Here is a 15,464-nt window from a genome sequence, read left to right on the forward strand (position 1 = left end):
TAGTATAGTAAGGCATAAAAAGTCAAAAAAACGTCATAGTATAGTAAGGCATAAAAAGTCAAAAAAAAGTCATAGTATAGTAAGGCATAAAAAGTCAAAAAAAAGTTATGGTATAGTAAGGCATAAAAACGTCATAGTATAATAAGGCATAAAAACGTCATAGTATAGTAAGGCATAAAAAGTCAAAAAAACGTCATAGTATAGTAAGGCACATGCCTTCTAATTCACAAGGAACATTTCCCGCTATTTGTAAGCTCCACTCACTCATTTACATTTTCACTCAAGCACAACCTTACACGGTTGCATTCAGCCATTCAAATATAGGCTGTCAAACTTAAAAAATTGTCTCTCTCTCTGTTGTTATTCAGCTGTCATTTCAGCACCTCAAAGACTCTGTGTCCCACCTCCACCCCTTCTACATCTCGACGATGGACACCAAACCATTTCCAATCAAACCATCCAATCAGAGGTTCCCTCATGAAGACGTTCCCATTCCCAAGCGCCATTCCTCATCACCACCACCAGTGTCTAGACTCCGGGGGAATATTCCTCTTATGGGAAGGACCTTAAACCTATGGATCATGTCCATGGTGATCTACTTCGTACCAGGGTCAAAGCGCCAAAGTATATTTCTTGTGTTCACAATAAATTTCATTTTCCTTTAATTCTCATACTCTCTTGTTCTTATTAGTGTCTCTTTATTAAAATTTCATCATACAAGAAGGCATTAAAAATGTCAAATACCTCATAGTATACAAACGCATAAGAAATGTCATAAAAACGACATAGTATAGTAAGGCATAAAACAGCATAGTATAGTGAGGCATAAAAAGTAAAAAAAAACATCATAGTATTGTGAGGCATAAAAAGTTATGAAAACAACATAGTATAGTGAGACATAAAAAGTTATAAAAAACGACATAGTATAGTAAGGCATAAAAAGTTCATAGAATAGTAAGGCATAAAAATTCATAAAAATGTCATAGTATAGTAAGGCATATAAACAACATAGTAGGGTAAGTCATCAAAATTGATATACTATACTAAGCCATAAAAAGTGATAAAAACATCACAGCATAGTAAGGCATTAAAAGTCATAAAACAGACATAGTATAGTATGGCATAAAAAGTAAAAAAAACGTAATAGTATAGTAAGGCATAAAAAGTCATAGAAATGTCATAGTATAGTAAGGCATAAAAAGTCATAAAAACAACATAGTATAGTAAAGCATAAAAACGTCATAAAAACGTCATGCATAAAAAGTCATAACAACGACAGTATTTGTAAGGCATAAGAATGTCATAGTATACTATGGCATAAAAAGGCATAAAAACATCATAGTATAGTAAAGCAAAAAATGTAATAAAAACATCATAGTATAGTAAGGCAAAAAAGTCATAAAAACGTCATAGTAAGGTAAAGCATAAAAGGTCATAAAAAACGTTATAGTATAGTAAGGCATAAAAAGTAATAAAAACGACATAGTATAGTAAGGCATAAAAGCGACATAGTATAGTAAGGCATAAAAAGTCATAAAAACGACATCGTATAATAAAACGTAAAACATTATAAAAACGGCATACTATAGTAAAGCATAAAAAGTAAAAAAAACGTCTTAGTATAGTAAATCATAAAAAGTCATAAAAACATAGTATAGTAAGGCATAAAAAGTCATAAAAACGACATAGTACAGTAAGGCATAAAAACATCATAGTATAGTGAGGCAAAAAAGTCATAAAAACAACATAGTATAGAAAGGCATAAAAAGTCATAGAAACGTCATATTATAATAAGGCATAAAAAACGACACAGTATAGTAAGGCATAAAAAGCCAAAAAAAAGTTATGGTATAGTAAGGCATAAAAAGTCATAAAAACGTCATAGTATAGTAAGGCATAAAAAGTCATAAAAACGTCATAGTATAGTAAGGCATAAAAAGTCAAAAAAACGTCATAGTATATTAAGGCATAAAAAGTCAAAAAAACATCATAGTATAGTAAGGCATAAAAAGTCATAAAAACGTCATAGTATAGTAAGGCATAAAAGTAAAAAAAACGTCATAGTATAGTAAGGCATAAAAAGTCATAAAAACGTCATAGTATAGTAAGGCTTAAAAACGCCATAGTATAGTAAGGCATAAAAGGTCATAAAAACGTCACAGTATAGTAAGGCATAAAAAGTCAAAAATACGTTATGGTATAGTAAGGCATAAAAAACGTCATAGTATAGTAAGGCATAAAAAGTCAAAAAAACGTCATAGTATAGTAAGGCATAAAAAGTCATAAAAACAACACAGTATGGTAAGACATAAAAACAGCATAGTATAGTGAGGAAAAAAGTCATAAAAACGACATAGTATGGAAAGGCATAAAAAGTCATAAAAATGTCATAGTATACTAAGGCATTAAAAGTCATAAAAATGACATTGTATAGTAAGGCATAAATAGTAATAAAAACGACATAGTATAGTAAGGAATAAAAGCAACATAGTATAGTAAAGCATAAAAAGTCATAGTATAGTAAGGTATAAAAACATCATAGTATTGTAAGGCATAAAAAGTCATAAAAATGACATAGTATAGTAATGCATAAAATGTCATAAAAACGACAGTATGGTAAGACATAAAAACAGCATAGTGTAGTAAGGCTAAAACGTCATAAAAATGACATAGTATAGTAAGGCATAAAAAGTCATAAAAACGACATAATATACTAAGGCATAAAAAGTCATAAAAACAAAACAGTATAGTAAGGCATAAAAAGTCATAAAAGGACATAGTATAGTAAGACATAAGAATGTCATCGTAAAGTAAGGCATAAAAAGTAAAAAAAAATGTCATTATATAGAAAGGCATTAAAAATCATCAAAACAACACAGTATAGTAAGGCAAAAAAATGTCACAGTATAATAAGGTATAATTAAGGCAAAAAAAGTCATAAAAATGTCATAGTATATTAAGGCATAAAAAGTCATAAAAACAACATTGTATAGTAACGCATAAGAACAGCATAGTATGGTAAGGCATAAAAACAACATAGTATAGTAAGCCATAAAAAGTCATAAAAACGTCATATTATAATAATGCATAAAAAGTAATAAAAACGACAGTATAGTAAGGCATAAAAACGTCATAGTATAGTAAGGCATTAAAAGTCATAAAAACGACATAGTATAGTAAGGCATGAAAAGTTAAAAAAATGTCATAGTATAGTAAGGCATAAAAAGTCATTAAAACAACATAATATTGTAAGGCATAAGAATGTCATACTATAGAAAGGCATAAAAAGTCATAAAAACGTCACAGTATACTGAGGCATAAAAAGTCATTTAAATGACATAGTATAGTAACGTATAAGAACAACACAGTATAGTAAGGCATAAAAAGTCATAAAAACGTCACAGTATAATTAGGCATAATAAGTAAAAAAAAAAACGTCATAGTATAGTAAGGCACTGAAAATGTCATAAAAATGTCATAGTATATAAGGCATAAAAAATGTCACAAAAAAATGTCATAGTATAGTAAAGCATAAAGACCTTTCTTATGACAACATACTATAGTAAGGCATAAAAAAACGCATAAGAATTATATACTATAGTAAGGTATAAAAAATGGCATAAAATGACATACTTTAGTAAGGCATAAAAAATGTCATTAAAACGTCATATTATAATAACGCGTAAAAAACATACTCAAACCAGCTTACTATAGTAAGGCATTAAAAACATCATGAAAACATCATAGTATAGTAATGCATTTAAAACGTCATGAAAACATCATAGTATGGTAAAGCATAAAAAATGTCACAAAAAAAATAGTGTACTAAGGCATAAAAAATGTCACAAAAAGGTCACAATATAATAATGCGTAAATAAAAGTAAAATAATGTCTAAACTATTGTGGATCCAGATGGAGGCTGTGCTTTGTGTGAGAAACAATTTCTCTGTTTCTTTCTCACTATGACTGAAATAAAGGCAAAAGCCCCGAAAAATAACTTAAATCTTTTGCAAATATGGTTAAATATATGTGCATTACAATATAAAAGAGATTTTTTAAAAATTAGAAAAGTTAACTTTTATGTATTTGGGACTTGTCGAAACACACACACACACACACACACACACACACACACACACACACACACACACACACACACACACACACACACACAAAGCCATACAACACACTCTGTACCCTCTGTCCAACATAGCTTCCGACTTGCCGTAGAGCGCTCCCGCTGTGTCCATACTGATGTATTTCACTGAGCTCAGTTTCACATACAAACACGAAGAGCATATACATAACGCACTAAATAACTACACTTCCTCCCTGATCCTCTTTCCATCTCACCTCCTCTCTTTTCCCAAGGAAATAATTAAAAAGCCCTGCTGCCCTCTCTGATATTCCCCTGCTGACCCACTGCGCTGAGGCCAAACATGGAAGCTTTTGTTTTATGTGCTTGTAAGGTCTTGGCATTAGGAGGACGCACTGGGCTTGCCAGGGATATATATCTGTCTCAAACCACATATACGCTGCACACACATACTATACAGTGGTGGCCATTGTAAGAGCTGCAGTTCATGCATTACTCATGAATCAATCCTGGATTATTGCTACATACAGGACAAGAAATGTGAGTATACTGTATCTTAAATAGTAATTGTGTATTCCTGAAAATTTCTTTTCATTACTTTTAGGGATCCTTTCATAACAACCCTATCAAGAATGTTGATGTAGAAAACTTCTGCAAAACCCTGATTAACATTCAGTGACAATGTTTTTAAGCCCAATGCAACAGTGTTTTTCTAATTTTCACTTTTGAAAATGATCATGTGTGAATTTATGATCATGTGTGAGACTCAGATTCCCTACACTCCCACCACCACCCCCAACCTCCTCACCTTAATTTCCAGCGAGGGCACACTGCTTCCTGCATTTAGTGTGGAATCATCCAATATGAACATATTTCCGAGGATACTTAGATACCAAGCACCTTTTACCCACTGTGGGTGCATCACAATTCATTTGAGAGCATTTTTTTTCCTATTTCTATTTCATTTTTTTTTCTCACAACCATTTATACTGCAAATAGATTAGCAGATGTGTGGTCCTATTCTGGCTGACTGTTTGGTGCAAGATATTCAATATCCACAGTTGTGTTGTTTTTAACAGGCAGACAAGTTGTTTTATTACCTTGATATGGCCATAACATTACATCTGACCAAACCACCACATCAATGATTTCTCAATATGTGTAGCTCTTATTCTACAGTATAACATGTTTTTCACCCTGGTTGAGAGAACAGTCTCACAATAAGGGTCATTTAGTTTATTTAGTTTTGGAACTGCTTTCAATCATATCAAATGATCATGGATCAAATGGAGTTTACCCAGTTGTCATGGACTCCCAAGAATGAACTTTGAACCTCAGCCATTCCAGTTTCTCTTCACCCAACAAAGATCCTTTGTTGAAGCATGTTATCATTGATTTATTATTTGTTTTGGAGCTATAGACAGTTGAGAGTCATAATGTTTTAAACCTTATTCTGCTAATAATAGTAAACTATAAATGATCTTTATGTTCAGTATGTTTCAAAACACTCCACATCATATAAAAATACCACGTTCACGCTCCTCTTAAACCTTTATTTACAAAGTGATGATCATTTGGAACATGAAGAACACAGCGTAGAAGTGGATTGAGTCATTCTCTTAGGACTGATTTTTAGTCCAGCGAACTTGTTGGCAAGTTTCCTTGGATGCTTAGCTTCTGTAGGAAATGAACCGTCTTCCGTCTCATGCAGTATGAAAGCAGGGCCACACACATACATCAGTGCTGTCACAGCTTCTCATTCACCCAGTCTAAGCACATTCACTGTGCGTCCAGCCCGTCTCTTCCCAGGCACTCAGATCTGCAGGATGAGCTCATACTCGGCCAGACCAAAGCACTTAAACATGTTCTTATAAAAAGATAACTATTCTCTCGAGACCTCGGAGCCAGACTGACTGAGTGTATATGCACTGCTTATAAGGACCACAGCCCCTCCATATTAGAAAGCTTTATGCAAGGATCATCGAGATGTCAGACACAGCTCATTTTTTCTTTTCATCGTTTTCTTTTTTTTTGATAAATCCAAGATTTTGTTTTTGAAGTTTTAGCGTGCATCAGCAATGTGGAAAATGCTGCTGAGAAGATTTCAATGCTGCTCTTCTAGAAATTCTTCACACCTCTCACAAACAAAGACTCACCTCAGTGCTCTGGTGGCACAAATTGTAGACATCAAAGCTGCAATAATGGAATGTTTTTGGTCACTAAGAGTTAGCGGAATAAGCTGTAAACACAACATTGACATATTATCACCTCATTAAGTTGTTATGCTAACAGAATGTTCTAGCAAACTGTTTCTAATTTCAGCTCTTTTTAGTCTCTACCAATTCCTGAAGCAAATATCTAAGTTTAATTTGCAAGCCGGATAACAAAAAAAATGAGCTAAAGCAGTGGTTCTCAAACTGGGGGTTCAGACCATGGGGGGCTGTTAAATAAATCTGAGGGGTTTCGAGATGATAAGCAGACTAAAAGAGACGAAAAACACATTTCTGCTTCACAAAAGTTGGTATATTTTTTGCTTGAGAATCGGTGGATAATTAGGCCTCTAAAAATTAATCTGAATATTTGGTGGATCTGGCCACCATGCATTTGCATATCTGTTGTATATACAACCTGTGACGAGGCGACACAAGTGGACACACAAACCTTTGTTCTAAGGGGTCACAATCCAAAAAGGTTGGGGACCACTGAACTAAAGGACGCTAAAACGCTCTGTAGAGCTGAGGGGCATTGAAAAGTCGGGTTTCAATTCTGCATTCGCATTAGACACAGTCCTTTGAATCATTTGTAATATTAAATAATACTGATTAGTGCAGCTGTGGTCACATTTCTGTTGCAGACACTCATGCAGATTTGATTAAAAACAATTTTTGCAGCTTTGATGATTTTCACAATATTACCAAGACAATAATAAGTTTGTACAGCAGAATTTATTTCCCTCACGCACCATAACACAGACTCAGTGTTCCTGCTCGCTCAGCCATCAGGCCTCTGTGGTGTGTTGAATCCCAGCCAAGTCCGTTCTGCTGGGACTTGCACTACGCTGAGGGTCCCGTCGTGGTTCCTCTCCAACACTTGGATCTTTATTAAGCAGGTCACTCAGCAGGACACACATACACACACCTCCCTTAAGGACAAGCAGATCCTCTGGCATTACTGTTTGTCTGTTAGTTAGTGACAAACATGTGAGGAGCCAAACGCTTTAGGGAAATGTAAATTCTGTGTATTTGAGTGTGTGTGTGGATTTAATGAGAGCCACACAGCCACGGTGCTTCAGGGGAGGAGTGGCTTGTTCCTTTTTTTCACTTTGAACTCTAATTTACACCACCGTGAATACTCATGGGGGATTTACAGATTCAGTGTGTGAGACTCTCCGGAGATCTTGAATTTCAGAGTCAGAGGGCAAATAAACACAGAGAGCCGATCCTTTTGTAAAAAGTTTCCTTTTCCACAGCATCTCTGCTCCACTTTCACTTCTTACCGAATTTATAAAAATGAGCTGAATTGTTGATGGCATGTCATTCGTTTTGTGATGCTGAGCTTCTTTCAGAAGTATTGAAAGTCAAACTGGCACTCGAACCTCCCACCTAACTGTCAATCTTTCAACCAAACAACCTACTTTTGGAGAGGTCTCTCATTCCAGTGCTACAGTCCGTCAGTGCCTCAAATAGCAGACACAACAAACAAGAAACAATCAGGTAGATTTCTCTAGCAGAACACAGACAGAACACAGACTTCTCTGCCATGAGCATGTGTGACAGATGACTGTGTAAAATGGACAAAAAGTAGATTTCAGCCTTTTAAAACATCACTGTTAAATTGTTTCACCTGAAGGGAATAACACAGCTGCTGTCATCAGTGGATTTAATGCTATGATGTCATTTTATTGAGCTTATGTCTATTTTAGTTCATGCTTTCTCATCATCTCGACATAACCATGAAAAATCATGAAAGGAAATACCAAAGCACTAACAATTATGAATAGACATGAATTTTTCTTGGTCAAAAAAATTATAGCTACAGCTAAGTTTTTTGCTCCGTGCAGCAGTAAAGTCCTGCCCAATGTAAATTTTTGCTTCTACTTCTGTGATTTTGCAGACCTTTAATTGTTCCTCTGCTGTGGCTCGAGCCTACCATTGGCTCCACCATTTAGAAATAATGAGATACCAATGCCAAGCCTGCGGCCAGCTCCAGCACCAATCAGGAGTGACCCAGTGACACAAGAGTTAGTCTCGGATCTGATGGTTCAGTCCAAGATGGCAGAGCGCCAGTGAAACATGTTCTAATGCCCAAATTGTTTAGTTAATAAATGATTCAATTGTGGCATTAAAATATAAAACACCAAAAATAAATCAATTTTTTACAGACAAATGTAGAAAATTACTTATTCACTCAGATTTCATGGGCATCCGATTTGCATGAGTGTGTGCTGGAACAACATGACTTCCCTGGTCCCTGAGTGAGTATATCACCCACTACAGTACGTGGCCAACTTGGATGACGAGACCGTTGGATGACAAGTAAACAGAGGAAATAAATGAGAAATTCACTTTCACAAGCGCAAGTGATCAGTGACCGATGAGGTTTAGGCTCTAGAGACAGTGGACCCTCCAAAAGAAGATGATAATGGATGAAAAAACAACAGAAATAATACACTCCAGGAATACTGTGTGACCCAATACTGAAAAAAAGCAGGTACAATGTGGGAGATTTCTTTTATGCTACTTTGTCATTGATTAAACACGGTTCATCATTTAATAAATCTTCTTAAATATATTATGGAATCATGGTAATTGTGGCCTTTTGTGATGAAATACAGGTCCCCCCAGTGACTGTGTGTGTTCATGGCATTTGGCCACTAATGACTCAGTTTTTCAGTAAAACTCACATGTAATTACCAATGTGCCAAAGTGCAAAACATAAAACAGACACCCTGTTTTCTTGTTGCTGGCTTTGCCGTCTCATTGGCTTGATTTGTGTGGGAAAGATTAGTGCATACGCTATAAGAAAGCAAGAGTGTTAAAATATAAAAGAAGTGACATTTAAAGAAGGAGTAATCATCCGTTTTGACCCACAACCACTGAAAATAAACAGATGTCCACTCACAGTCCACTGTTAAAAGAGCTATTTGTAAGTGTTGTTATTGCTACGTAGCAAGTGTTAGCATCAACAGCTGTTAACTTGCCTGTATAGAAGAAACATTGCAACGTCAACATCAAACTTCATTCCTTTCACTGACCAAGAGCCGTCTCCAGCGGTGGAAAGCAACCAAAATCTTAACTTGTCTTTTCTTCTACTGAAGTTAGCACGCTAACCAGTTAGCCCTCGCCCAGTCACTTTCTAATAGCAACTCACTGTAGCCTACAGTCTGCCCTGAAGACGTAGCGCTGCTCAGAGGGCGTATTATAACTCGTAACTTGTAAAAGCAACGATGGCTGAAAGATCTTCTCAAGCGACAATCACCACCACCTGCTCCCGGCAAGAAAACCGTTAAGCCCCTTTAAGTGTGAAGCAACAGAGTATCCTAACTGTGCTACGTACTGTAGGTTTGTTATTATGAGCAGTGGGATCTTACATGAACAAAAAACACCCGATCTGAAAAGTTAGAGGAAGAAGTTAGAAGAAGATACTGTGTGTTCATAAAAGATTTTCTATGTTTATGATTTTTCGGGGCTCAATTGGTACTTCTGTCCACCAATCAGAACTTTAGCTTTATTTAAATTAGAATGTGATGTCAGTGTGGTTTTGTTTGCTTATGTCAAAATCAGATTAACACCCACACATCCAGCACATTCCCCACATCCCACGCCTCTCTCAAAAGGTTTTTTTTTTTCAAAACAGATTTTTGTTTATTTTTTCAACTTTAATGGGCTTTAATGGATGGCACATATTGTATATATTGTTATTGAAACTTTAAAGTGATGTCTTGAATCTGGCATGTCCTGGGACGGCTCTCTGCCCTCCAACTCCGCTAAAAGAAACATTTTCATCTCCGGTGGTATGACTGCTCAGTTTGCTGGCCTAAAATAGAAGATGAGAAATATTTTGGATTTATAGTCCGGTTTAACTGACTTCCACCTCCCAGCAGCGGCTCATACCCCTGGAACATCTGTCTCGGTGTCTGTTTAGAAAAGACAAGTCACATGTCCTGTTGTCCCGTCTCTTGGCAGTTTGTTTCACCTGTGTGTATGTAAGTGTGTAGCAGAATGAGCCATCTTTGGACATCGCTGGAGCCAGAGGTATGTTGACTCTGTTATTTTATTGATATCTGCAGCTGGAAGACAAATATTGTCGTCTTGCAGGCCTATTTGCTCAGACTTGGTCAGAGAATGTCTGAATCTCTTGTGGTACCTTTCAGATGTTAACTAAGAGTGGCCAAGGCCAACTGTCTGACTTCAAGGATTAAAAACAAAGATGCGGTTGCATCATCAACCTCAGCTCTCTGTCTAGCCCTTGTCCTCATATGATGGTTTGCTTAAATCCCATTCTCAAAGGAAAGCTCCCCCTCACATACTCTTACACTGGTAGACAGAGCTGTTTTTCTTGTCATTCTTGTAGCTGACTTTCTTCTGGCTCATCTATTTCATCCAGCTCCCTACAATTCCTGGAATGACTCTTTATAACCATTTTGATGTAGTTAATACTTCAGATTACTGTGCTATTGTTTTTGAGTAAACCACAGGCCTCAGACCATAAATACCGGCACCTGATTTCATGCTAAACTATCCAGTGGTTGCTGATATATTTCAATTAACTGACCAACCAACAAACCAAGCAGCTAAAGAGCCAGACATTTCCCTCAGGAGTTGGTAGAGACCAAAAGCAAAGATAAAAAAGAGTGAATGTTGGACTTACATCCGTCACATGGACAGAAAGACAACTGCAGATGAATGCTAATTTTGTCTGTCTGCTTGGATTTAGAGAGTGGATAGCCACAAATACACCTTCCAGTGACTGATGATGTTGCTCCGTAACTGCTGGATATGTAAATAGGCAACTGTTTTATAACGAGTCCATCGTTTCAACTTAAAAGGTGATGATACGTCATGTGACATGGTGTTCACAAGTTGTTTACGCTGCCCCCAAGTGGCCAAAAAAACGGTTATTGCAGGTTTAAGGTTTACTGAGTTCTATCAAACACTATTGTAGGTTCTGAAAATATCTGGACACAGTATGACCTTGTCTAGCTCTTACAGATTTCCCCTTCTCTACAGGTAATGACATCATATACCAACGTTGGTCAAGAAATGAAAAGAACAGAAAGAGTATCTTAAACCCCCCAAAATCTTGTTTTTGCTGCCCTTCAGTGGTTTCACTGTGATGATTATGCGTACTCCAGGGCCTTGTTACATCACTGTGTGTGGGTGTGGTTACAGGCGGCAACAAAGCCCCTTTATGACCCCGCCCATCCACACAAGAGAAGGCAGTGAAACTTTGCTTTTCTGTCTGCTGTTAAATTAGTCTTTAAATTGGTAAATGGACGGAATTTATATCGAGCTTTTTCAACCTGAGTAGGTCAGTTTGGGTCACATTGCTCAATAACATTTGGACATGTGGACAGGGAGAAATAGCCACCAAGCCACCAACCCTACAATTAACGAATGCCCTGAGCCAAATGCCGCCCCAGTTGCACAGTCCTTAAAATGATACGGTGGATTCTGTCTTCAGTCTGTCCACTCCAGTGGTGTTGGCCCCCTGCCCTTATGGTCAGAGAATATTCCCCTTGGATGAATATATAGTAGAATACCAAATTCAAGCAAAATGGAAACATTAAAATATGTTGTCTGTGTGCATTTTAAGTGCCTTCTCAGCTAATTCTTTAATATTTTACTGGAAAAACATCAACCACTTGCCTCGCCCACTCGCTTTCTCAAGCTCTGAACTTCTTGGCATGTCTGCTGTGTCTCTCCCAACAGGGGCTGCAAAAACAGCATTAGCATACGTAGGAGGGGATTTTTTACCATTACTCAGAATCAGATAGCGCACAGTTGACCGTGACATAATTTTATTTATAATGGCTTGAGACCCAGGACTGTATAAATGTCATATCCTTCTATCTGGGCTATCTACATGTCTGCCCACAGAGCATGAAGAGGGAAGGCGTGGAGGTGGAATATGCAGCCCTGGCTGGGCAAGGACTGACCCGCGACTGGTCAGAATGTAAATGTAATTATACAGTGGGTAGTTTTAGCCAAGCAATCTGATTGGACAATGGTGCGGTCAAGCCTTGGTGATAATTCCCATGAAGCACAGCTAGAGAAATGAAGAAATGCGGTCGGTCGCCAAATTAAGGTACACTAAAATCCATGGAGCTATGGATCCGACTACTGTCCTTCATTATCCCCTTACTTTCCTTTTTCTCTGTGGCTTTCCTTTTTTGTTTTCATCTCTGTTCCTCCGTCCACACTCATGCAGCTACAGTGAAACCTGGGCAGCACATGTTTGATAACATCATTTGAGTTACGGATCAGCCCCTGGTCTGTGCTGCTTACGTAAAGCCATAACAAGGCCCATTTAGACAAACAAAATGAGGTAAATTCACCAAAGCCATTTTCTATTTATGCGTAATTAGACTAATTTCTTCATAAACAAGCGAGAGAGAAAAAGGCACAGACTGCATTTTAGATCGCTTTAGTGGGTTTAGAGCTGATTGCAGATTTACAACTGGTTGATATGCCACGGTGGCACACATGCACACACCGTGCCACATTAAGATGAAGTCACTGGAGGAGTCACACAGCGCGGTTCAGCTGAAATTTACTTGTCATTCCACCTTGGTGTCTGGGCACAGGTTCAATTTTAAACCAAAAGTGACACAACACATTTAGTTTCAAGCAAAATAGTGTAGTGCAAGATGAACATTTACGCTGCAAACCACGTAAGGAATCAAAAGATCAACACACACTGGAGTCTGACATTACTACGAAAATGTATTTTTACTGGATAACAATGAAGATATAAAGGCAGGATAAAAGCAGTAAAGAATAAGCACAGAAGTTTATCTCAATGGCAGAGTGTGCAAGTTTACAAGGGGTGCAGCAACATCTGGCCTCAAGCTCCTGTGGTTTGTGAAAATTACAAAAATGCACCTCAATGCAATAAAGTTAAGAATAACTACAGGGTACAAATGTAAAAAGGACATCTACCTTAATATTAATAGTTACTGATTTTACTCACCACACACCAATTAAATTGACACGTAATTTAACTGGGTCTGAAACTCCCTGTCATGGTTTGTGACACAGCACAGGTCACATTATCCATATGAACAAGAAAAGAAGTTGGACTTGGGGCACAGCATGCTTATACTGTAGTCTCTGATGTCTGTGTGCCGTGTTTATATCACTTATACTTTTAAATGTTGTCTCCCCTGCAATGCACTATTTTGCTGTTTATCATGAGATAAGGTGTTTGATTTATGTACATATGCTGTACTTTGAGTTTTTGCATTAGTATATGCAGAGGTGGATGCATTCCAGTTCATTTGAATATACCAGATGCATAAGTGTGTTGACTTATGATGTACTCAACTGCAGAGTGTATCCCATAATGTCCCGGTACTAAATAAATAAAAAAGGCATTATGAAATAAATGATCATGAATAAATTGTGAGCATTGTGATGCTGAGTAATAAAAACCAAGGTCCTAATCCCACTCAAGTGAGTTCAACATATACGTACATATGGTGTTTGAGAATTTAAGTATTGTATTAAGACTGGCTTCCTCAGTGGCTGCCCCTGTGTGAGTCGGCCCTCTGTCTCCAGCTCAGGCTACTACAGGTTCACACAGGTCACAGGTGGCTACTTGTTGGGGCAAGCAGATCCAGATGGATGTCAAAGGACACCTCTCAATTTCACAACTCACCTCTGAGATAAGTCAACACAGCAGCGAGAGGAAGGATAACCTGTGTCAGAGGAAACTCCCTCTTTTCTCCTTGTTTTCCTCTGTCTTCCTTTGGCTGCGTTTTTACATGACACATGAAACATCTTTTTTTTCTACCCTTCATGTATTTTCTTATCACTATGACCAACACAAAGCTTTGTACAGTCATATATTTTTTTTATTTTTATTTTTTTTAAAGCCAAATTCCAGTCTGGATCCCATTAAAAAATACTGAAATTTAATGGTACAACTGGAGAAAGTGCAGGTACAAAAACATGGACATGCCATCTTTTTCATGTCATTGTCAGCTCACACTGGTTGAAGACTCATGTTACATCCTAGAGTGCATACGAACAGTCATCCAAAGAAAAAAAAAAAAAATCCATATTTAGCTATTTTTTTCTGTGTCTGTCTCTCTCTGCGTCTTACTCTTAACGTTGAAACTCTTTCAATGGAATTCAACCTGGGAAATTCCCTCTTTTGACACTCTGACAGCTCTGGTTTGTGTTGCTCAGGATAATCAGTGAATTCTAGAGCGGAGCCGAACCTGTAATTACAAGGGAAATTAGCAATAGGCAGTAATTTGTGTCTATATACAGCCTGGGTTTGACAGGGTGGGCGGGTAGACTCGAACTTTTCATACAAAAAGTGTGCAAGTTACAAGGGAGGAATGGCCAGGATGTTTTATGTACTTCATAATAATCCTGAAACATTTAAATCCCCATCCATTACATCAGAAATGAGTATTCTGTATTACAGTTTATATTGTAGAATTCATCTAAGATCTAATCCAGGTGAGCAGAGAATGATAACAAAGACCAAATTAATTTGCAATTCCATTCCTGCATCCCTGTATTTTTTTGCACTTCCTTCCAAATTACCTTGTGTGACTGTGTAAAACATTGTTCGGTAATAAAGCTTTTGTTGAGCTCTTGAACAAAACTGCCAATTTCTCTCCTTTGAAGACCTCTGAAGAATTGTGCTGTGACGCTTGTAATCTTGAAGCTATTTGGCTTGAGGAGAGCCCATTGCCCAGAACACAGTTAACACATTCGGTCCGTGTGGTTTTTCGAAAGCTCAAACCGTTTTTTAAATGCTCCGTGTTGCTGAATCACTACCAGCTGCCACAGTCAGCATCCTGCCAGGTTAGTCACCCACTGATGTGTTAGCAACTGGCTGTTACCCAGGCTACGGCTACACGTGGTTTAGCTTAGTTTAGATGCAGAAATGATATGAAAATAAAAATAAACAGCATCACCCATCTCCCTTAAAGCTCCCATATTGTATACAGTGAGATTTCTATGTCCGCTTTGATTATAAAGCAGGTCTAGGTCCTATATTAATACTGTGAAAGTATCAAAGCGCTCAGTCCACAGAGAAAATAACACAGCTTGTATTCAGACACTGAGCCCTAAAAACAAGCTGTCAGGACTTCTGTAACTTTGTGATGTCACAACAAAGCAGTTACCGC

The sequence above is a fragment of the Seriola dumerili genome, unplaced genomic scaffold, assembly GCF_002260705.1.
Source record: "Seriola dumerili isolate Sdu_G_001 unplaced genomic scaffold, Sdu_1.0 BDQW01000068.1, whole genome shotgun sequence".
Classification (NCBI taxonomy): Eukaryota; Metazoa; Chordata; class Actinopteri; order Carangiformes; family Carangidae; genus Seriola; species Seriola dumerili.